Source organism: Myotis brandtii, unplaced genomic scaffold, assembly GCF_000412655.1.
Source record: "Myotis brandtii unplaced genomic scaffold, ASM41265v1 scaffold410, whole genome shotgun sequence".
Classification (NCBI taxonomy): domain Eukaryota; kingdom Metazoa; phylum Chordata; class Mammalia; order Chiroptera; family Vespertilionidae; genus Myotis; species Myotis brandtii.
This window is the reverse complement of record NW_005365764.1, coordinates 3342831-3366420: the sequence shown is the minus strand read 5'-3', so window position 1 is coordinate 3366420 and position 23590 is coordinate 3342831. Positions and strand designations below refer to the sequence as shown.

Sequence of the window (23590 nt, the reverse complement as noted above, 5' to 3'; positions counted from 1 at the left end):
ACTTGTCCACAGCCATGACCAGTTCAATAACATAACCTGTATTGTCTTCCCTCCTTCCCTCATTTATCTCTCAAATTAACTACCTGCACTCAAGTCCTAGTCTCAGGCTCTGTGGATGGGTAGGTCCCAAACTAAGTCATGAAGGAGTAGGTATATTATTCCATTTGGGCCAATGAGAGAATGAACATTCCGCAATTACGAAGGAGCCTTGGGATCTGGTGTCATGAAAAAAAAAAAAAGAGCCTGCATTTGTCCGAAGCCACTGAGGAGAGCCTGAGGATGGAGCCAGCTGGGACAGAGCCTGGCAATACCCAGAGCCTGAATCAAGCCGTACCTGAAGCCCATCCTAACTGGAGGTTTAAAAGTTATGTCCCTTTTGGCTTAATTCGTTGGAGGCATTTTTTCCCCTACCACATCCAACCAAAAGATTCTGAACTAAAGCCACAGAGAAGTACGTTTCAAACTATTAGCACAAACAATCAAAAAGCCCGCCCTGAAAAGTGTTGAGCTCCTCACGATCAGAGAGATTCAAGTAGAACACAATCAAACGTCCATCTGAGGTGCTGGAGAGGATTTGCCTTCCACAAGGAATTAGTTTGAGGCGTTAAGGAGGCAAAACTATGCAAATTCTAAGATCCACTTAAACTCTATGGTATAGGATTGACGAATAAAAATCAATGAATCGGTGCAAAGCTATCTGGCTAAGGAGAGGCCAAGTGGCAGTGTTGCCCACTGTGACCTCCCTTATTAGTCACGCTGTCACTCTTTCACTGTCAATAGCCAATGACATTTCATCTCTGAGCCAGTGTTTCTCCTGCCCTATCCCTACCCTCTGGCAATTTGGATTGCTGACTCTTATTTAAAGATTTTCTGTTCAGATGCATAAAGTGCACCCTTCTCTACTTGTATCACTGAATTGACAGGACAATCGGCATACAAAGCATTAATATAAGGACCCCCCCAAAAAGATGCTTTCACTGAAGAAGAATCGGTCAATCTCAGAGACAGTGAAAGAGAGAGACAGCTTTCTGGCTACTGAAATAATAACTCCAAACAACGCCTTTGCAACGTCTTAGGGGTAAGCCTAATTATCATTGTGATGGCAGAAAGTTCAGATGCGTTACACACAGGTTCGCAGATCTCCCCCCAAAGACCTGCTCCAGCCAGGCGAGCCACATTAATATTTATTTCTGCAGGATTAACACACATTAACCAAATGAGTAAGGCAGCAGGAAATAACTGGTCCCGGAACTTTTTCTGATAGACCTGTTAATGGTGAAAAATATATGCAGAAACTCTCATTTTAAAGGGGCACCGTCTTATATTGCATGCACAACGAGCTGCCGGGCATAGTGAGCTGGAGCCAAATGCATCAGGTCCCACGGAAGGCTGCATGGAGGGGTCCAGCCATGTGTCCCCACACTTGGGAGGAAAGACCACAATGCTGGGCTCAGAGCCACATGAAGGAAGACAGGAAACCGGGGGATAGGTGGTATCTCTTTAAACTCTTGGCCAAAGGAAAATTGCTTTCTATCAGAAAGCACTAATTCAGTTATGGCCAGCAGAAACAAAATTAAAAAAAGAGACAGACTTACCGACTGTCTTCAGATACAATTAATATGGTTTCTGAATCTTACTCATCTAGCAAAGAACGTCTGTCTTGCAAGTTATTACATGTGCTCACTCCATTCCCTTTCTTTCAATTATCTGCATACATAAAATGTGACAAGGGCTGCCTCTCTTTTAATTTATTTTTTCTGATCTGATGAGTTTCATCCACCAGGCAGCAGAAATGTGAAATGTTTTCCTTTGCACAAAGGCCAGTATTTCCGTAAACTCGCAAATGGATAGAAACACACACATTCTCTCTTTCTCCTCTCTCACCTTTTCCAATTGATGGCCCTCCTTGTCCCGGGGGCTGCTGGGAAAAGGGAGAGGTCTGTAACACCTGTCACAAGGCACGTGGAGAGGATGGATGTGATGTCCTGAGTGAGCTCCAACCAGGATGCCTCCCCCTCGAGGCTGCAGCCCAGCCTCCTGCTAGCTCTGCAAAGACCCAGCGCGGCTCCACAGAGGGGCAGCCAGCTCAGAGCTGCCCCCTTTGCCAATTCTCTCCTTGGAAAGCGGGGGACCTGGGGAGCAGGTTGAAGCACGTGGCCCTCCCGCCTTCACGTCCCATTTCATCAGGCCTGATGCATAAAACAATATCCCGAGACACAGCGGGTAAGAAAAAGATTTTTAGGATGAGCAGTGTGTCTGCTAGAGAGGGTCACGGGGACCAGAGTGTTAGGGGGACGGGGAACCACAGTATCGGGGTTCAAAAGCTAAAGTGTGGCCAGCTGCTCTGTCATCCGGCCTCCAGTCAACGTCACGTTATTAACTGAGGATGCAGTTTCTCTCTTATCCAGGATGAAGGTGGGGCGCAGAAGACCCTGCAGCACTTTCCAACCGACCACAGATACGGATGAAAACAGCCTCCATGGCTAGTTTCCCCGAGTGAGAAACAGCCCGTCACTCTGAGCACCGAGCCTCCTGGCTTCTGGCTTGTCGCAGCTTCAGCGTGATGGGAGCTTTTCCTTCTGTGTCACACGGAGCACAGACTGGGACCGGAAACAGCTGAGGGGGATGCTTCCCTAGGCCAACAGGACGCTTCCATAGGCTCCCCATTACCTGTGAAATTGTTCTCAGATCCAGCAGGTCCTCTATTAACCCCCTTCCTTGTTCTTTTTCTTTGCAGCCTTCACTGTAAAGTAGTTTTGTGTCTGGGCAATGAAATCGAACTCGCCTAAAGGGCAAGGAACAACACATAACCATAAATTGAAAACTTGCAGATTGGAAAGAGGTCGCCGGAGGCAGAGATGGTGGAAAATTTGAAGATTGAGGGAGCTGTCAGCGCTCTCTAAGACCCAGCAGGGGCACTGGAGGGTTCTGGGAGGGGTGTCAGACCAGCGGTTGGTTGGAAGAGCTGAGATTGATTGGCAGATCCATCATGTGAAAGCTGGGTGACCTTGGGGAAATTACCTTACCTCTCCGGTCCTCCTTTTTTTTTTTTTTTTTTTTTTTTTGTACGTATAAAATAAGGGTAACATGTTTATACCGTATATCTCACAGGCGAGTGTAAAATTCAAGGGAGACCTTTGGGCAGCGCATGCCCTGTACAAGGAAGGAAAGCACATCGGGAAAGAACAGGAGAAGCCTGCGGACGTGAGGGAGATGTCACCTCCTCCTTTTCGGCTTCGGTGTCTTCATCTTAAAATGAAATCAGTGACGTCACCAGCTCTGGGTGCCTTTCGCCTTTATGACGACAAGAAACAGCAAACACAAGGCCTTGCAGTTGCAGTAACTGGGGAGGAACTGTGTTCACCAGGGCAGCCTCCCCTAGGAGCCCCCTGGATGAGAGAGGTCCTCCCTCTCGGCTCTGAGTCCTGCCCATTCATTCCCACCGCAGCTGCCTCCTAAGGAATCCCATCCCCACTTGCCTTTGGTTCTAAGCCTCACCAGATCATCCAAGATGAGATTATCTCAAAATCCTTAATTTATTACATCTGCAAAGATTGCTAAGATCCTTTTGCCAAAAAGGGGGGGGGCATAATTCATGTAGTTAGGTCATGGACATATCTTTTTAGGGGTCACTATTCCACCCACTACACTCCCTACCCTCAGACATTTTGCCAATGTCAGAAGACCTTTTTTTGTTTGTTTGTTTTTTTAATTAATCCTCACCTGAGGATATTTTTCCATGGATTTTTAGAGGAGGATGGAAGGGAAGGGGAGAGAGAGAGAGAAACATCGATGTGAGAGAGACACACTGATTGGTTGTTTCCCGCATGTGCCCTGACAGAGGCTGGGGGATGGAGCCTATAACCAAGGTACGTGCCAGTGACCGTAATTGAACCCGCTCTAACCACTGAGAAACTGGCCATGGTGTTAGAAGACATTTTTGATTGCCATGACTTGGTGGGGGAAGGAGAGGAGGGAGCTACTGGCATCGGGTGGGTAGAGACCAAGATGCTGTTGAACATCCTACAGTGCATAGGACGGCCCCACCACAAAGAATTACCCGGCCCCAATGTCCACAGCTTCCAACCTTGAGAAATGATGCCTTAGAGCAGTGGTTCTCAACCTTCTGGCCCTTTAAATACAGTTCCTCATGTTGTGACCCAACCATAAAATTATTTTCGTTGCTACTTCATAACTGTAATGCTGCTACTGTTATGAATCGTAATGTAAATATCTGATATGCAGGATGGTCTTAGGCAACCCCTGTAAAAGGGTCGTTCGACCGCCAAAGGGTTCGCGACCCACAGGTTGAGAACCGCTGCCTTAGAGCTTTAGCACCTGCCTCTCTCTCTTTCTCAGAGATTCTCCCACCACATGTGCCCCTGGGTGACCCTGTCTTGTTACTGAGGCCTCACCACAGCCGGACCTGATCATTCTACTCAAAAGCTGGGTCAAGCGATGAACCGACACTGACACATTATTGCCCCCTCGCCTCTGCTGTCCCAGGCGGAGGTGCCTTCAGAGCACGTGTCTCTATGGGAATCGCCTCTCTGTTCATGTACTTGTTTGCATGTCACCCTCCCCCCCTCTCCCTGGCACATGTACACCAGCCTGACCACAGGTTCCATGAGAATAGGACCTCTTTCAGAACCGCATCTCCATGCCGAAAAGAGTGCATGCCCTAAACTCCTGCTGGTGGAGGATGGGTGAACAAGCGAATACCCAAGAAGGGGGTGGTACCCAGAGGCACCATCCATGCCAACCACCTCCTGCAACATTCCAGCCTGGTCATGCCCTTTGGGATGTGCTGGGGCTTCAGGGATAGAGAGGAGCCATCGGGAGATACATCAAGGTCTCCTTTCGCAAAAATCTTAGAGAAAAAGAAAATATTTTTCTCCTCCCTCTGGCGACCTCCAATCAATGCAAGGGTTTAATTGTATCTACTCTGTGCTCAGGATTGTGGCAAGTGCCATGACACACAGATGAAGTTGAAGGCACTACCCGTGTTCACTAAGCATAGATCGGAGTCAAGGAGACAAGACTTAACATAGACAAGGCAGGATTTGACAGGTTGGCAGGCCAAGTGGGCTGGAGGAAGCAAGCTGCTACACAGAGAAGGGTGACGTGACGTCCCAGGTCTCATGGGCTGCGATAACAAATCACCATACACTGGCAGCTTAAACAGCACTGATTTCTCACAGTGGGAGGCTGAGAAGTCCAAGACGAACCCTCTTCCTGGGTTACAGACGGCCAACTTCTTGTTGTGTCCTCACAAGGCAGAGAGAGCCAGGGGAAGCAAGCTTTCTCATGTGTCTTCTTAGAAGGGCACTAATTTCATCATGGGGGCAACACCCTCATGATCTCATCTAAACTTAACCACCTCCTAAAAACCCACCTCCTAAGACCATCACACTGGGGGTTGGAGCCTCAACATACAGCTCTGTGGGACACAGACAAGTCATAGCAAGGGCTGAAGAAGTCGTCATAGAAAAGTTGGGCCATGCCTTGGCCTTGGTCCGGACGGGATGGGGAGGGCTTGTACTGGGGCAGAGCCCTCCCAAGGGGCAGTCACATAAGTGTGGTCCTTGAGAGATGGAGGAAGAAGCCGAGGCCACTTGGGAGCTGGTGATGCGGAGGCCCCAGCAACATGGAAGGTTTGAGGTGGAATTCCAATTACATACTGCCCGTGACCACTGGGGTCAAGAGGATGTGTATCACCCAAAGCTGGTCTGGTGTCACTAGAGGTGTTTTTAAAGACCTGATCTTTATAGAGAAGTTTCCGGTTCACACAAACATTGAGGTGAAGGCCCAGAGATTTCCCACATACTCCCTGACCGACTCATGCACAGACTCCCCCATTATCAACATCTCCACATCCCCCGCCAGAGCGGTCCATTTGTTACAACTGACGAACCTGCACGGACACTTATTACCAACCAACGTCCACAGTTTACAGCAGGGCTCACTCTTGGTGCTGGACACTCTATGGGTTTGGGCAGACGTGTAATAACATGCATTCATCAGTATAGTATCACACAGACAATTCCACTGCCCTGAACGTCCCCTGTGCTCTGTCTAGTCACCCTCCTGCCTCTTCACTGAAGGCTTATAAATAAGGGAGAGCGCCACAGATTCGGGGATTTTGCAAGAGTAATCTCAGGGAAACAGAATGGGCCGGAGAGGGGGATGGAATATGGAGGGAGACAGTGGCCAGGCTCTCAAGCCGTGGCAGCAACCCAGGCATGAAATGGTTAACCCACTGGCCTTGCCTATGTATTTCATGAGGAGATGCCCCACCTCCCTGGCTTTTCCCTCCCTCCGTGCCCCTCTCATCCCTCATTGGGATTCTCAGTTGAGAGTTCACTCGAATATCCACGGGCTCAGAGTGATTTTCTTCTCCACAAGAATGCGCTCATTTCCACAGAGGAACCTGGGAGCCACAGAGGAGCTGGGAGGGACCTGCTAGAGCCGCTGACGACTGCCGGCGACAACCCTCTCTCGCAAAACTCCACATCCACATTTCCTGACTTCGTTAAAATCTGTGGCCTTAACACTTCATGAATGCAGCTTTTTTGTTTTGAGGGTGTTGTTGTTTCTGTGTTAATCCTCACCTGAGGATATTTTTTCCATTGGTTTTGAGAGAGAGTGGAAGGGAGGAGGAGAGACAGCGAGAGAGAAACACTGATGTGAGGGAGACACATAGATTGGTTGCCTCTCACACAGGCCCCAAACAGGGCCGGGGATTAAGCCTGCAACCGAGGTACGTGTCCTTGACCGGAATCAAACCTGGGACCCTTCAGTCCGAGGGCTGATACTCTATCCACTAAGCCAAACCAGGGAGGGCATGCAGCTTTTTTTTTTTTTAATCACACCGTTGTGTTGCATTTTATGCCAAGAGGAGTTAGGATGCAGAAAGGCGGGGCTTCCTCCTCTGCAGAGAAGTGGCAATGAAAACCACAGCTATGAAATCGTCCCAGCCATTGTCCCTCCCTCTGGCTGCCCAGGCAGTGGCACAGAAATAGTGACAAAGATTCCAGATAACAGCTGGTTTGGCACGTGGCACACACTCCCAAGTTGCTTTTCTAGATTTAAAAACCATCTCTGTCTACCACCCACGCCCCTGAGTCACTATCAAACATCGTCTTGCCTGTAAAACTAGGAAGGTGGAGATATCCGACTTCTCCAAGTCACTAATCAAGGGATGGGGCTCAAAGTAGGGAAAAGGGAGCCTGTCACACGGCAGCGCCCACAACCAGAAAACACGCAGCAGCGGCAGAGGCAGCTGCTGCAATCACGCGGAACGGAACACACACGTTTTTATACAAAAGCAAGGACAAAAAAATTGAGATGCCGAGGCATGATATTGCCGGAAGTTACAGAAATAGAAAGAGCAGCTTTCAGAAGGACAATCCATTTCAAGGACTCTGATGTGCTCTCAGCTAAAAGTTACAGACCCGCTGATGACGAAATTGAGTCTGGTAGGTGCAATCTGCTATTTTGTAACCAGGAGTCTGTTGCTTGTACTAGGGCATAAAAAAAAAAAACAAAAAAAAAACAAATACGAAATATTCTTCTGCTGCAACAGAATAGACTAGCGACCATCAGCAGTGGGGCTGGGTTGGGGGAGCAATGATGTCCTTGAGCCTCAGTCTCCCTAGTTGTCAAATAGGAGTGGAACCTCAGGACTGGGGTGGGAATAAATAAATGGGATGGTGCGTGTCGGAATTCTTTGTCATAAAGCAGCGTACTCATCCAAGGGGACACTTCTGATAAAATTTTAAAAAGCTGACAAGTTTCAGTTCTTTGGCCACAGGAGTGAAGTTCAAAGACTGTGTGTTCCACAGACTCGCTCAAGTTTTGCCCCCAGACTCAGAGTCATCTTTGAGCCCTCCCTTTCTTTCTGCCCCACACCTTGAAATGACAAACTCTTTCATCTCTTCCTTCAAAACACATTCAGAATCTGACCACCTCTCTCACTCTCTGCGATGCACTACCCTGGTCCAGCCCCGTCGTCTCTCCCCGACTAGTGCTGTGGTCTCTGGGCTCCTGTACTTGCCCTGGGCAGCCTGCTCGCCTATGGTGACCCAGAGCCAGACCACGCCCCTCCTCTGCTCAACACTTCTCTGACCTCGTCTTCTACCATATTCTACACACTCAGCTCCACACTCCTCGCCTCCCTGCTGCCCCTCACACACGCCAGGCTTGCTCCTGCCTCAGGGACTTTGCACTGGCCCTTCCTCCCTTTGGAACTTCTCTGCCCCATGGCTAACTCCGCTTCTACTCCAACTTCACTTTCTCAGAGAGGCCCAGTCTGACCACCTGGTGGAAACCTGGAACCCTCCTGCCTGATGCCCCTTAGCTTGTTTATTTTATTTTTTCACAGAAGTTATCATTTACTTTTTTTAAATCCTCACCCGAAAATACGCTCATTGATTTTAGAGAGAAGGGAAGAGTAAAGGAGGGAGGGAGGGAGGGAAGAGGAGAGAGAGAGAAACATTGATGTGAGAGAGAACATCAATTGGTTGCCTTCCATACGTGCCCTGACCAGGGTTCAAACCCTCGACCTTGGTATGGTGTCCTGACCGGGAGCCGAACCGGCAACCTTTTGATACACAGGATGATTCTCCAACCAATTGAGCCACACCAGCCAGGGCATCAATTACTATTCTTTGTTTGCTTTCCACCTGTTCTCTCCACACACATGTACTTGAGTGCTTCCACCACGAGGGAGGGGGCTCTGTGGGCCCTATTCACTGGTGTATTCCATGACCGTCCATAGTTACTAAAAGCTTACATTCTTGATCTAGATCACCTGTGAGTCAATCCTGTAAAATGGAACCCGTCCTTCTCTTCTGAAGTAATTCCTGTGGAACCATTCCTCACACTCCGGGTTGGTATGTCCTCAACTACAGTGAGGGGCTCCATTCACCACACTGACCAATTAGCTGACCGAGTCAGAGCTTTCTAAGGGGAGGTTTGCACACCTTTGCCTCAACTTTTTAAAAGTCCTGCCATGAGCCGGCTAATAAAATCACATTCATGCATGGCAGACTACATCAGTTAAGATTCTTGACAAAGTAACATGGAGAAACAAACTCAAAAATTGATGCTAGGCAAAGCCCGACAGGAGGGCTTCCACCCTCCACCTCCTGACTCTGCGTCCTCTGCGTTCTCAGTCAGCTCTTGCCTCACGGTGGCAAAATGGCTGCCACAGCTCCAGACCAGACATCTTCACAGATTGTGGTCTATCTACTCTTTTTTAAAAAATTCCTTTATTGCTGTAACTGGTTTGGCTCAGTGGATAATCCCCAGTAGGGGGTGCGCAGGAGGCAGCTGATCAATGTTTCTCTCTCATCGATGTTTCTGACTCTCTTTCTCCCTTCCTCTCTGTAAAAAAATCAATAAAATATATATTTAAAAAAATTTTTTAAAAAATAAAAATTCCTTTATTGTTGAAAGTACTACAGATGTCCTCTTTTTTCCCCATTGACTCTCCACCCACACTCGCCAAGCCCCCAGGCCTTCCCCGTACTACTATGTCCATGGGTTATGCAAATATGCATATAAGCTCTTTGGTTAATCCTCCCCATGCTCTACTCATTTTGCCAGTGTGCCCACTTGGTTCTCTTCTGCTCTCATTGGCTTTTGTGCCATCCCTGACTCAGTTACTGTGAAAGAAGATGATGCTCTGATGAGCTAAAGCCCAGGTCAAATGCTTCTCAAGTCAAGCATCTCTAAGGGCACATAGGCTGCGAGTGAGAGAAAGCAGGATCGGACACAATTACCAGCAGAGGGATGCGTGGGTACCAGAGGCCAGAACAGCACAAGTCCCCCGCCCCAGCACAATCCCAGTGCCTCCGGCAGGTTGTTTCTCCCCGTCTCCGTGGCGTACTTACCATCCAGCAAGGCATGTTTCTTAGGAACACAGACCCAGTTACTCTCGGTCCCAGTGAGGAAAGGCGAGGAGCTAGCCTCTACTGACATTAACCCCAACCTTCAGGGAAGATGAACCCCAAATCCTCAGGAGAAAACTACATATACGAGGACAAACCGCCTGCCCTTGTGATCTTTCCACCTCCCAGTTTTGTAACTGTGAACAAGTTACTTGGCCCATCCGTCCTCAGTTTCTTCAGCTCTGAAATGGGCATCCTATGTTTACCACCTAACAGGGCTGCTGTGAAGATGAAACTGAATTATACACGTAAAGCTCGCAGGACAGTGCCTGGCACATGGCAAGAACTCACTGAGCATTACCAATTATTATTGTTCTTGTTATTATGCGCAAGAGGCCAGTAACCAACGTGGTACAGAACGAGGTCTTATGACTGAGACAGACGTGTGCAATGTTATTTTCCCTGAGGGCCCCTTATGTCTTCAGGAAAGGATGTTTTGCTAGTGAGACATTTATTGGTACACCTCGGAGCACGCCCCAAACTGGCCTGGACTCTCCCTGACTAAGTAATCCAGGGAGTCCAGAAGTCGCTCTAGCCCCCGTCTGTTGGTGGCTGATAGAAGGAAGACTGAGTTTGTGGTCGTCTAGATGCGCAAAGTGGAAGATGGAAAGAGATTCACCCCTAAAGGCATCGGCCACGAGCCTGGGGGGAGCTCTCCATTTGGTCCACGTGCAGCAGAATGAAAGGCCTCGCTAGGACAAGTACCCACCACACCCCTGCAAACCCCTGGCCCCCTCTTGGTATCCAATAATTAACTGTGAAAGCGGGGGACATCATTACCCTGACATGCTCAGCCTAAATCTACCGTCAGCCTTCAGCGCCTGCAGACTCCGGTGAGGGCAGGAGGCCCAAGCCCCGGACATCAGCAGTGCAAGCAAACAGCGGTGGTTACGCCCAAGCTTCTGAGCTGAGCTCGCGGCTCTCAGGGCCTGGGGACAGGGAGTGCTCTCCACCTCGCCAGGGAAGACCGGCCTGCCTGCTCACTGCCAACCCCTGGGCCCCACTGCCTTCTCATCACGAAAACCCCAAATCTGAGACTGCAGGAAAGAAGCGTTTTCTAAAAGGGGAGGAAGCTGAATGCTTTTCATCGGTGACTCATCTAACCTAGTGTTTGTTTCTAGAAAAGCCTGGTTCACGCAAAGGGTTTTGGCATCGATGTAAGGCTACCAGCCATGGGTGCCCCTCTGGTTGCCCTGGCAGATCTAAAGCCAGCTGTCATCCTGACAATTTGGGGAGGGAAGCCAGCAAACCAATCTGTCGCATTGTTTTCAAAAACCTTGGCATTTTGAGTCAAATTTCAGGTTGGATGTTTAATCAGCAGACAAATAACCCCATTCCACTAAAGAATTCCCAGCTCGGCCCCTAACAGAGGGAAGCCAGCAAACCAATCTGTCGCATTGTTTTCAAAAACCTTGGCATTTTGAGTCAAATTTCAGGTTGGATGTTTAATCAGCAGACAAATAACCCCATTCCACTAAAGAATTCCCAGCTCAGCCCCTAACAATTTCTGCACCGCCCCCCCCCCCACGATCCGTCAGTTCCCCTGGCACCTGGTTTTCCCATCTGTAAAGTGGGGGGATTTGAACTCTGCAATCGCCCATGCTCACGGATGTTCTGTTTCTAAGAAGAGGTCAGCATCCATAATCAGCATCTAAGGCAGAAATCATCCTTACAAATTGCTTGCATTGCCCATCCAGGACCCCGGCGTGGGGTTTTGTTTGTTCAGCCATGTGCATCCAATTTCATGCGCTCCAAATTTGAGAATCCCTGAGCAAGACAAAGAAAGAAGCCAAAGGGAAGTCTGCAGGCTGGAACCTGGCTTTCAACCATCCTGCCTGCAGGGTAACTGCCAAACCCCGGTGGTGAACAGGGGCAGAGCCCTTGCCACGAATGCTGTTGTTGGGTTTTCACCAGGACTCTCAGGGTTTCAGAGACTGAGGTTTGGGAAGGTTCAATGGTTGCCCAAGGTCAGCGGCAGAGCTCAGATAGCTCCCCGAGCACTGTCTATGGTCAGGAGCTCAGACTCTGCGGCTAGACTGCCTGAGTCCTCCTCCCAGCCCTTTGATTTGCTGTGCAATTTAGGAAAAGTGACTTACCCTCTCTGAGATTCTCAGATCTGTAAACGAGGGGTAATCAATTGAAACACGGAAAGATCTTAGAGCGATGCCACGCACAGGGTAAGCACTTAACACATGGCATCTGTGGTCACCCTCCTCTGCCTACAACCTCAGAACCCTGGCTGGTGTACCCAACCCACATCTCTGAGGCTGAGTTCTGTAGAGACAGACTGGAAAAGCTCGGCTCGGAGTGCGATGTGGTGTTGGTGACTCCCTCCCCATATTCCTCAGCTGCATGTCACAGAGATGACAGGGCATTTGCCACGGAACATCTGCCTTCTCTGCCAGCCTGACTCCGAGCACAGCCCTCACACCGCTTCTGTGCCAGAGACGCCGCTGAGGATGAGCAACGCCGCTGCTGTCAGATTCTGTGGCCAGCCCTGAAACGCTCGGGGTCCCTGACGCAGAGGAAGGGGAGGGCGGGAGGGAGGAGCCTCTCCACAGAGACAAGTGTAAGCGTGGAAATGAGGAGTGAGACTCGGGGAGAAGGTGCACGGAGAGAAGCAGAGGAAGCTCTGCCGAGGCCTTGCTGGCTCATCAGTCCCCGGAAACTTCGTGTGCAGCCTCCTCCGAGGCTCCTGAGAACCAGAGTGAGGCAGGTGCTATTACATTCTCCCTTTTTACAGATGAGTAAACTGAGGCTCAGAGAGGCCGCTCGCTCATGGTCACAGAGCTAATAGGAGGCAAAGCTGGCTCCCAGAAGGAAAATTTTTCAGACCTCTGTGCTGAGTGGCAGACCTTTGTTCTCCATGAAATGGCATTTAAGGCCTCAGGATGTATTAGTTATCTAGTGCCGTGTAACAAATTACCATGAACTTAATGGCTAAAAAAAGACACTCATTTAGCGTCTCTCAATTTCTGAGGGTCAGAAGTCAGGTGGGCTTGGATGGGGTCTCCCTTTGCGGTCTCTTAAGGCCAAAATTCAGTGTGTTGGCCGGGCCAGGTCCTTAGCCAAAGGCTCTGGAGAAGAATTGGCTGCCAGGCTCATTCAGGTTTTGCAGCCACAGGTCCTGGTGGCTGTAGGACTGAGGTCCTTGTTCCCTTGCTGGTTGTCAGCTTGGAGGCCGCTTCCTACTCCTAGAGGCCACACACCATCCTTCTCACATGGCCTCTTCCATCTTCAAACCAGAAAGAGCAAGTCAGGTTCTTCTCCTGCTTCTAACCCCTCTTCCAGCCAAGAAAACTCTGCTTTTATAGGCTCCTCCGATCACATCAGGCCCACTTGGATAATGTCCCTTTGCCATGTAACAGCATAACCATGGAGTGACTTCTCATCCTACCCACAGGTCCCACCCACGGGGAGGGGAGGGGGTCATGTGAAGGTGAGGGTCACTGGGAGTCATTCTGCCTGGGAGTTGCCAAAGGCTGAGAAGGATCACTGTGGGGGCACTGTGATGGGAGGAGCTCGACAGCCCTGGCTACATTCATGGAGTCCTGGTCTCAAAGCCAAGGGTATGATGCTGTGGCTCCATGGCACACAGTTTATGGAGACAGTAGTAAGTGGCTGAGCTAAGATAATGTATAGAAAAGAGAGCAGAGCAGAAAAACCACAGGCCTTCTTGGCTGCCCTCCCTTCCTCCTTTCCTTCCTTCCTTCCTGTGGGCCTGGGCATGGGTGCTGTTTACCGTGCCCTCCTCACTTCATCTCCAGCATTCTGCCTGACAGCTGGCGCACAGTAGGCCCTCAATGAATGGCCTGCACCGTTGATGGATCTCGGATGAGCCCTTTGCCTCCCCCAGCATCTCTGGCTACTTCCAGGGAAGGCAGGAACCCACCGAGTCCATTTTAACCCCTATACCTTGAGCACCCATCTTGGAGAACACTGCAGCAGAAATATTACATGGCCCATGTATGCAATTTACTCCTAACAGAAGCCTTATTAGCAAAGTAAAAGGAAAGCAGGTGAAATTAATTTTAATAATGTGTTTATTTAACCAACATATCCCAAATAATATCATCTTATCTTTGACATGTAGTCAGTATAAAAAGACATTCATATGGTATTATACATTCTTTTTCCTGTAATGAGTCATTGAAATCCAATCCAAGGTATATTTTACACTTAAAACCATAGTTCATGTGCCCAGTGGCTACATATGGCTCGTGGCCACCACGTTAGAGAAAGCAGATCTAGAGCCTATGATTTCTGGGGCGAGGGGATGGGGGGAGGGGTGAAATTCTTTAGATGTAAGGGGAGAAAACTTTTTTGTAAAAAATTATAAATGTATTAGGTCATCTGGAAACCAAATGGGCTGAGCCCCAAAATGGCATCAGAAAAAAAAATTGTTATTTTAAATTGTTCAAATAAAACTCCCTAAGAGAAATGGATAAACATACCACAGAGGTCAACAAAATAGAAAATTACTCAGATCATAAGAGCATCTAGCTCCTGGCACTGGTGTTGAGCTGCGTGTAAGTCTTCCTCACAGAGGCTCAGGAGAGGGCCTGGTACACAGTAAGATCTATTATGTTGTCCGGCTGGCGTGGCTCAATGGTTGAGCATCGACCTATGAACCAGGAGGTCATGGTTTAATTACCAGTCAGGGTGTATGTCCAGGTTGCTGGCTCGATCTCCAGTAGGGGGCGTGCAGGAGGCAGCTGATAGATGATTCTCTCTCATCACTGATGTTTCTATCTCTCTCTCTCTATTCCTCTCTAAAATAAATAAAAATATATATCTTCTTTAAAAAGATCTATTATGTTAATCAACCAAATGCAACTCAAGTCTGAATTCTTCCATAGTTATACAAAACTGCAGGTAAAGGGGGATGTGGGTCTATGTTAATATGTCATATGTGATGTGGGATGCATTCTCCAAAAACAAGAGTCCCTGAGGTTCGGAAAGGCACTGGGCGTCCCTGAGCGCTGCAGGCCTGGAGTTTGCAGGGGAAGAGCAAGGGAACATCCGCTGACGCAGGGAGCTAAGGGCCAAGGAGCTGGACAAAGACCGTCCTGCTGACTAAATACATTTTTCAGAACCCAGCAGATTTGCAGAGCACCAGTGATGCAATGAATAGACCTGCTTTGTGCCTGCCTGTCAGGCCACTTATTAATCACAACATATTATTGCTCTGCTAGTTCAATGTGTGGCGTGAAACGCCAGATTCCGGCTGAGAAAAGAACTGAAGAGAACTAAACTGGGTGGCAAGAAAAGAGGAAAATTAACATAGGCTACAGCGAAAGAGAAAAGTAAATCCCGGTCCTCTGAGAACAGGTTTCCACAGCTCGGAAAACAGAGGGGGGTGTCAGGAGCGTTTGTGCAGCTACTGCTCGGTGCTGCCGCCCTTCTGAGAAGGCGCGGGTCGGGAGCAGAGGGGCCTGGAGGTGAAGAGTTTCAGCTGAACGGCATCCCCAGTCCAGTCTTACCCATCACCTCTCGGACGCAGCTGAAAATCAGAGTAATTACCATCAGCTTCATGCTGGGCCGTGCAGGTAGGAAATCAAATTTATGCTCAAAAACAAAAAAAAAAAGCGGGGGTGGGGAGGGGCGGATATCAGAACGTGGAGAAAGGAGGATAAGGATCAAAGTCACTTCTTGACGCAGCAGAAAGGACTAGCAGAGAATAAACGACAGGGAAGAAGTTCGGTTATGGGTCTTGGGAGGCACCTACTGAAACATGAAAACAGGCTGAGGAACTGATAGGGGGAAAAGCAGGTACACACACACACACACACACACACACACACACACACACACACTTCAGATATACATCAAAGTTCTCAAGAAGTGGGATCTATACTTGGCTGTGGTCAAAAGGAACTTCAGGAGGACTGGTGCCCACAGCATCATACATATTTGAAATGGATGGATCATCGCCAACCCAAAAGGCCACCAGCCTGCTCCTGCACACATCTCCTCGGCCCCCACTGTGAGTTCTTTCCGGCGCAGAATGGACTGGGAATATCGGCCCACCCTCCAGGACCTCACTCTGGACGCGTGAGGTTGTCCTTCAATCCATTTCGCTTTTTAAATCATCACCCAGGAATCTCTGGTGCCCAGGCTCCCTGCCCCTTGTACGGCAGCAGCTCTCAGCAGTGTGACCTCTTTCCTAAAACCAAACAGGACTCTGGTCCTTGACCAAAGACCAAAGGCCAAGGTAATTGAAGGCCCTTGGCCGTGCTGCGTTCCTAGCTCAGCCTGAGCATCCCTAGTCCTGACTACAAGACATGTACACACTCAGGATTTCCTGAAAGCATCTTAAAATCCAATTGCAAAGGCGGCACATATCCATCCACGCTGATGGAATTAGAAATACGTTGGGGTTGGCACATGCAAAGCTGTGTGCTCTAACTCCTGCCAAAGATGGAGATGATTGACTGAATGGGGACAGGATATCAACTCGCCAGAATGTGTCTAAAACGGGAGGAGCATGCTTGGTGAAGTGTTAACGCCGTGCTTCAAAAAAGGCAACAACAGCCTGACCGGCATGGCTCAGTGGTTGAGCGTCGGCCTATGAACCAGGAGGTGACGGTTCGATTCCAGGTCAGGGCACATGCCCAGGTTGCGGGCTCAGTCCCCAGTAGGGGGCATGCAGGAGGCAGCTGATCAATGATTCTCTCTCATCATTGATGTTTCTATCTTTCTCTCCCTCTCCCTTCCTCTTTGAAATCAATAATAAAAATATTTTTTTTAGAAAAACACAGGGAAGTCTACGTGATTCCCAGCTCGTTCTAGAGATAAAGGCTCACGCCCAGGGGAATGAGAGAGTCCAGTCCTTCCCCTGGGAGATAGTTGGGTATTTTGGAAAGCGGAATGACCATCATTGAGAAATAGGCTATTCAGGCGACTCACTTCACCAGAGAGCACTTGAACGTGGCCCGCTGCTGCCTCCTGGGAGGAGATTCATGCTGGATAAGGCCATGTTCTGGGCAGCAGCACAGCCTCCTGACAGTGGGTGAGGTGACAAATACTGACTGCTTATGGGCTATGTTTCAGTCACTGTGTTAGGATCTAGGGACACAGCCCCCTCCTTCACGGTGGTGGAGACGGAGAGGTGACAGGGCATCACACTCGTCCACAGTAAGGACTGGGAGGCAGCAGGTCCAGGAGCACCTGGAGAGGAGCCTCTGCCGGGCTCGGAGGGGCTGGTGAGAACGATCCTCAGAAAAATGTGACTTTCAGCTCAGACCGGAGGGGAATGCGATACGGCCAGGCGAGGGAGTGGTGGGCAGAGGGGTCCCGGTGGGGGAACACAGCATTTGCCGAGACCTGAGGGCCATGGCAAGCTTCCAGCGCTTCCTGTGGTCCATTATGGCACAAATGCAGGTGACAGTAGGAAGTGACAAGGAGATGAAGCCACAGGGGCAGGTCTTAAAGGGCCAGAGATGCCTGGCTAAGCAACTCGGACTTCACTTTGAGGACAAGAGGGAGCAGCAGATGTGTTTTAAGCAAGAGAGAGCCTGGGTCAACCATGTGTTCCCGAGTGACTATTCCGGCAGCCCCATCGGGGCTAAATTAGAGGTTGGTCAGATACAGACAGACTCAGAAATTCGCAGAGAGGGTCTTAGAAATCTTGCCCAGCCCCTTGCTTTATGCTCATGAAAACTCAGGCACTGAAAGGGAGATGACTGGCTCGGGAATGTAAAGCGGGCGTGTGGCAGGCGGGTCGGTTTCCTGCTCCCAGGTGAGCAGGCTGCGCCTCTACAGCTGAGGAATCCCTGCGTTCCTCTCCCACCTGGAGCGTCGCCAGCAGGAGGCACGTGTTCTCAGGCGGGTCGGTTTCCTGCTCCCAGGTGAGCAGGCTGCATCTCTACAGCTGAGGAATCCCCGCGTTCCTCTCCCACCTGGAGCGGCGCCAGCAGGAGGCACGTGTTCTGGAGGACAGCTCGGGAGTGGGTGTGCCACGACCCAGGCTAGGAAGAGCTTCCACCCACAATGTCTGGGGGATCTCCACCCGCCACCCGAAGCACACTCGTCCCTACTTCACTCTCCTGAATGGCTGGAGAAGTCAACCCAAGTGGCAGCCACACGGACACCTGGAACCACACCACACCTGTCTTTCTTCCTCAGGCCTCCAATCCTGCACCTGCGTTCCACTTAGCCATTCTCCCCCCATACACGAAGGTGTGCAGGGGGCTGGGAAAGGAATTACCCTAAGGAGGTCTCCCTGCCATAAAGAGGGATGTTGATGCAAAGAAACAGAGCAGGTGAAGATCGAGGGCCAATGCGACATGGCGGCACAGCCCTGACCATGTGGCTGGCACGGGCTGGCTCCTACCCCGGACCCAGGGGTGGAGTTAGACGGTGGGGAATGGCGTCACCGACCACCCAGTCCTTAGAGTCAGGAAAGGTCAGCCCTCAGACCTGGGCTCCACATGCATCTGGGGAGAAAGATCCCTGATGCAGGCAGGCCGGCCCTGTCACCTACACTTTCAAGAACAGGTAGTGAGAGTGGAATGGAAGGGAGAGGGGAAGGGGGGAGATTATGGTAACAGGAGAAAATTATTTGTTCTGCACACACCAACACCTCCAGTGTTAACCAGACACACACGCACAGGCAGACATTGCAACATTCCCATTGTAGGGTGAGCAGGGGACACTCCCCATCTTAAAACACAGCCCCACACCTCCTGGGACCCCAGAAGTGGAGACTGCGTTGGGTTAATGGACTTAGCCAAAGTAAAAACACCTCTCAGAGAATGATGGGGCCATCGATCATCCCACCTTAGTGACATCGAGTTAAAATCAGTTTTAGTCTCAGGCTGACCCCACTGAACATCGGGAACTTGGATGTGGAGGGAGGAGAAGAGAAAAGGGCATTTTGGGGGCTGGAGGGGGCTGAGCCCATGAAGGGAGCTGTGAGCAGAGGCCACTGTCCTGAAGGGTGGGACAGGGGCAGCAAGTGGGAGCAGGTTGAGACAAGGGGTGTGTATCGTTCCCGGGGGAATACGTGCAGCAGCCATGCAGGTACACAGGCCAGCCATCCTGGAGACCATCCTAAATACCAACCAAGTGTTGGCTGAGCCCCTGCCTCCAACCACAGCTGTCACACACATTATCTAGGGCCACTGGGGCAGTGGTCGGCAAACTCATTAGTCAACAGAGCCAAATATCAACAGTACAACGATTGAAATTTCTTTTGAGAGCCAAATTTTTTAAACTTAAACTATATAGGTAGGTACATTGTTATTAACTTAATTAGGGTACTCCTAAGGCTTAGGAAGAGCCACACTCAAAGGGCCAAAGAGCCGCATGTGGCTCGCGAGCCGCAGTTTGCCGACCATGGCACTGGGGGATTGCACAGACAACACCTCTTTGTTTTCTCTGAAAACACTGGAAAGGAAAGGGAGCTTGGGCCAGAATGGTGTTGGGTTTTGTCAGGAGGTTTGGAGAATCCTCAGAAACTCCTATGATTTGCGAAGGACAAGTGAGTGTCGGTGTTTTCTGGCTGCCCCTCCTGGTTTCATTTGTGGAGAACTGCATGGGGAGTGGTCTCCCCTATTTTCCAATCATCTGTTTGTTTTCTCTCCCTAACATGCTGTGGCTATGTCACGGTGACAAAATCAATTTCAAACATTCTGTGCCAAAAGGCTGCTGAAGGGGCCAGGAGGAGGTCATTTATCAGGTTAAATACATCCTTCCCATCACCTCAAATCCAGCTCTGACACCAATTCTCAGCTCCTTTCAGGAGAGGTAGATTATCTGACATTCCAAAAGGGACTCCACAGCAGCTGTGGCACACAAGCATCTTCTGAGAAGTTCAAATATCTTAATGGCAATCCTTTGAGGCGCCGAGTCGTGGGACCCTGTACGACTGTCTTAGCTGGAAGAGGCAGAGAATTGGTGGTGGTCGCAGATCAGACTGGGAAAACCAAGTAGGTGCCTGTCTCCTTGGCTGTGTTCTATTGAGTCCCTATTGGACAGGAGTCCCCGGGATGAATCCATTCTTTAGAAAACAATGGGTTCAGGGTATGATATCCTGGCAGGGTGTGGACAGGGCCCAGAAACACCAGTTTCCCAGGGAAAGGAAAGGTTCAGTAACGTCTGAGTCAGGAACCAGTCAGAAGGAACAGACAGTTTCACAAACATACCAAGTCCCCTTTCTACCCCAGGGCCTTTGCACATGCTATTCCCACTGTGCAGATGTGCTTTCTCTGCCCAGTATTGCTCTCACTCCAATCCTTGGCCAAGTGGACGCCCTCTCCAACCCCTTCTCAGCCACTCCCAGGTCAGGTTGGTTCCTTTTTATTACATACACTCAAGGTACGCCATTCCTTCCTTGAGACTGCTTCTCCTGGTCTGGAATTGTGAGCCCATTTATGGGAGTGTTTGAATTAGGTCCTTTCTGGGCCAGGCTGACCCTCCTGGATGGCAAGGGTCTGTGTCTCCTGCCTAGTACAGCACTTGGCCCACGGCGAATGCTAAAAAGCAAAACAGAGCCTAATTATCACATGAGACATAGTCACAATGCTACGAGTTCAAACAAGAACGCCCTCTACAGGAAATGGAGAGAGATGATTTATCAAGTGATACTCCACCTCAGAGCACAAAGGTCTGAAAGGGGCTTACAAAATACATATAACTGCCACCCCCCAAAGGGATGAAATAAATAGTTGCGGGAATGAGAGCAAAAGGAAGGCGGATTTAGATCAACTAAAAATGCATCCGAAATAAAAATAAAACCATTCAACAAACACAAAACAAATGGTTCCTTCCTTCCAGAAGGGAAAAAAACAAAAACAAAAAAACTACCTGCTCTGAAAAATGGCAAAGGACACAAATTGCTAGACACACCCTCTGAAGAGAATAGTCACAGGTGAATATTAAATTTAAAATGCTGTTACAAAGGGGACGCGAGGTGGAAATAACACTGGATCTGCAGGTGGGACACCTGGGGTACAAGTTCTGGGTTGGCCAGGAAACAGCCAGTGTTCTGGGTGCTCAGCACGAGCCCGAGGCTCCCACCCTGGGAAGGGAGATGGGCTCCCTCCTTCCGGCTCTGCTGCTCTGTTCTCAGCCACAGAGGGAGCGGGCAATATTCTCTCCCCGTCTTTCCTACCCCAGGGGGCAGAGAGCCAGTGTCTCTCCCTCCACCACCATGTCCTCCTGGGTCACGATGCTCCTCGGGAAGGTGCTCAGAAGCAAAGTGGATAGGCACTTAGCTCAGGAGCATCCTCCCCCCTCGGGAGGAGAGAAGCTGCTCACACAGTTGGTTTGGGGGTGAGCCCTGTGTTGGGGACAGACCCCTCCAGCCCTGGGAGATGTGCAGGATCCTACGGGGAGGAACCGGGCCCCGGGGTGCAGGGACGGTCAGCTGCACCCAGCATCCCTCCAGGATGGGCTCCCCCCTAGAGAGACCCCACCTTTCCTTGGCACAATGACATCATAATGCCGCAGGAAGTGAGGCCTCACTCTCTCCAGAAATCCCACAACCCACCTAGGCAATCCTGCCACATCCACATTAATAAGGTTCATTTTGCCTGTTTGTCTGCCTGCCAAGGAGAGAAGTTTTCTGTAATTTGGAGAGCGTAGATGCGGAGGGGTGATCCGTGTTAAAATACAGGTTACGGGAGTGTGCTTGGTGAATAATGGCCACCAGACTCGTCTACGCCCTAATCCCTGGAACGTGTGACTGTGTTAAGGTACGTGGCAAAGGGCAACTGAAGTTGTGGGTGGAATAGGGTTGCCGATCAGTTGACCCTAACTAGAGAGATGACCTTGGATTGTCCGGGTGGGCCCAATGTCATCATGAGGACCCATAAATGTGGGAGGGGAGAGAGAACCAAAGGCAGAGTGGGCAGGCCATGGGAGAGGCTGGAGTGATGTGACATGAGAAGGATTCACTCACTGTTGCTGGCCTTGGAGATGGGGGAGGACCCTCCAGAAAAGGCACAGAAACAGATGCTCCCCGGAGCCCAGAAACTGTGGACACCTTGATTTATCTCACCCAGACCCATGTCAGACTTCTGACCCACAAAACCGCAAGGTGGTAACTCTGTGCTACTTACATGGGTAAATTCATGATAATTTGTGACAACAGCTATTACAAACTGTGTCTCCTGTTCTCCAAATTCATATACTGACATGCCCCCGCGCCCCCCTTCAGGGCCTCAGAATGTGACAGCTTTTAGAGAGAGGGTCTTCAAAGAGGTAAAAGGAGATCACTAGGGTGGACCTTAATCCATGAACTTGTGTCCTTATGAGAAGAGGAGACTGGGACACAGACACACACAGAGGGGAGATCATGAGACACAGGGTGAAGACGCTACCTATACACCAAGGAGAGAGGCCTTAGGAGAAACCATCCCTGCCAGCACCTTGATCTTGGACTTCCAGCCTCTAGAATGGTAGAGCCATACATGTCTCTGGTTTAAGCCACTCAATCTGTGGTACTCAATTACGGCCACCCTAGCTGACTAATAGAGCAGCCAGAGGAAGCTGATATTGGGGATGCACAGAATTCACCTCAGAGGACCCCAGTACCTGAATGAAAGACCATTACCCTAAAGAAGGGGCCTGTGAGATACCAACCAGGCCAGGCATCCTGGGTGGACGCTGTGGCCACTGGACAGGGGACCCTTCTGAAAGGCACCAGGGCAGATGCTTGGAAAGCTGGAGGTGGGGTCCCCCACTTCTCTCTAGGGCCCCAGCTGTCAGTCTGAGTTAGTGAGATTCAGCTACTCCTGATGGCTCTAGGCTGCACAAAGAGCCTGTGGGCAGGCACATCTATGCCAGGCACCGAGTATGGCTTCCCTGGGACCTGGATTTTATGCTGCTGAAAGTTTGGTTCTAGCTGGGTTTTCTGTCCTTGACTCCTTGGGTAAAGCCTCAAGGACACCAGGAACTCACTCACTGAAGTTGGTGAGAATTAAGCTCTGTCCTTTTCTATCTGAAATAATTTTAAAACTAGAGGCCCAGTGTACGAAATTCGTGCACGGGTAGGGTCCCTAGGCCTGGCTGGCAATTGGGGCCAATCAGGTTCCCTGCCTCCCTGCCTCCTCCTTCTCTTGCTCCCTCAACGCACCGCCACAACTGCTGATCACCTGCCATCTTCCACATCGTCCACTGGTGGTCAGAGCACGTCATAGGGAGCAATCGAACTCCTGTTCTCCAGGTCGAACTCCCCAGGGGACACTTTGCATATTACACACACACACACACACACACACACACACACACACACACACTCTGAGTGGCCAGATTATTATGACCACCTGATGTTTATAGGCAAATTAGCTATAATTTCCCGCTGAAGTTGCTAGAGGGCCAGACCATTATATATAAATGGGGAAGCAGGTTGTTTACTACGACAGTAGAAGTGATTTTTTCCTGAAGATATGGGTAAACAACATGATTTAACAGCCTTTGAACGTGGGATATATTTGTACGTGAGTGGCCAGATTATTATGACAACCTGACGTTTGTAGGCAAATTAGCTGTACACTGCATCGTATGGGATATGGAAGCCAAAGGCCTGTTCAAACACCTTTGCTATCTGCAGTTACCAAGATAACACATCTCCAATTCACACAGGAACACAAGGATTGGACAGTCGAGCATTGGAAAAAAGTCATGTGGTC

The 23590-nt window shown here is 50.0% G+C and overlaps 1 protein-coding gene across 1 annotated transcript in view; it reads right to left on the bottom strand.

Annotated features, from left to right (window-relative positions):
* LOC102259523 (putative uncharacterized protein C1orf196) overlaps nucleotides 1-23590 on the bottom strand; it is a gene marked incomplete at its 3' end in the record, with an annotated part of 173087 nt that overhangs the window by 34937 nt on the left and 114560 nt on the right. The window lies entirely within an intron of this gene.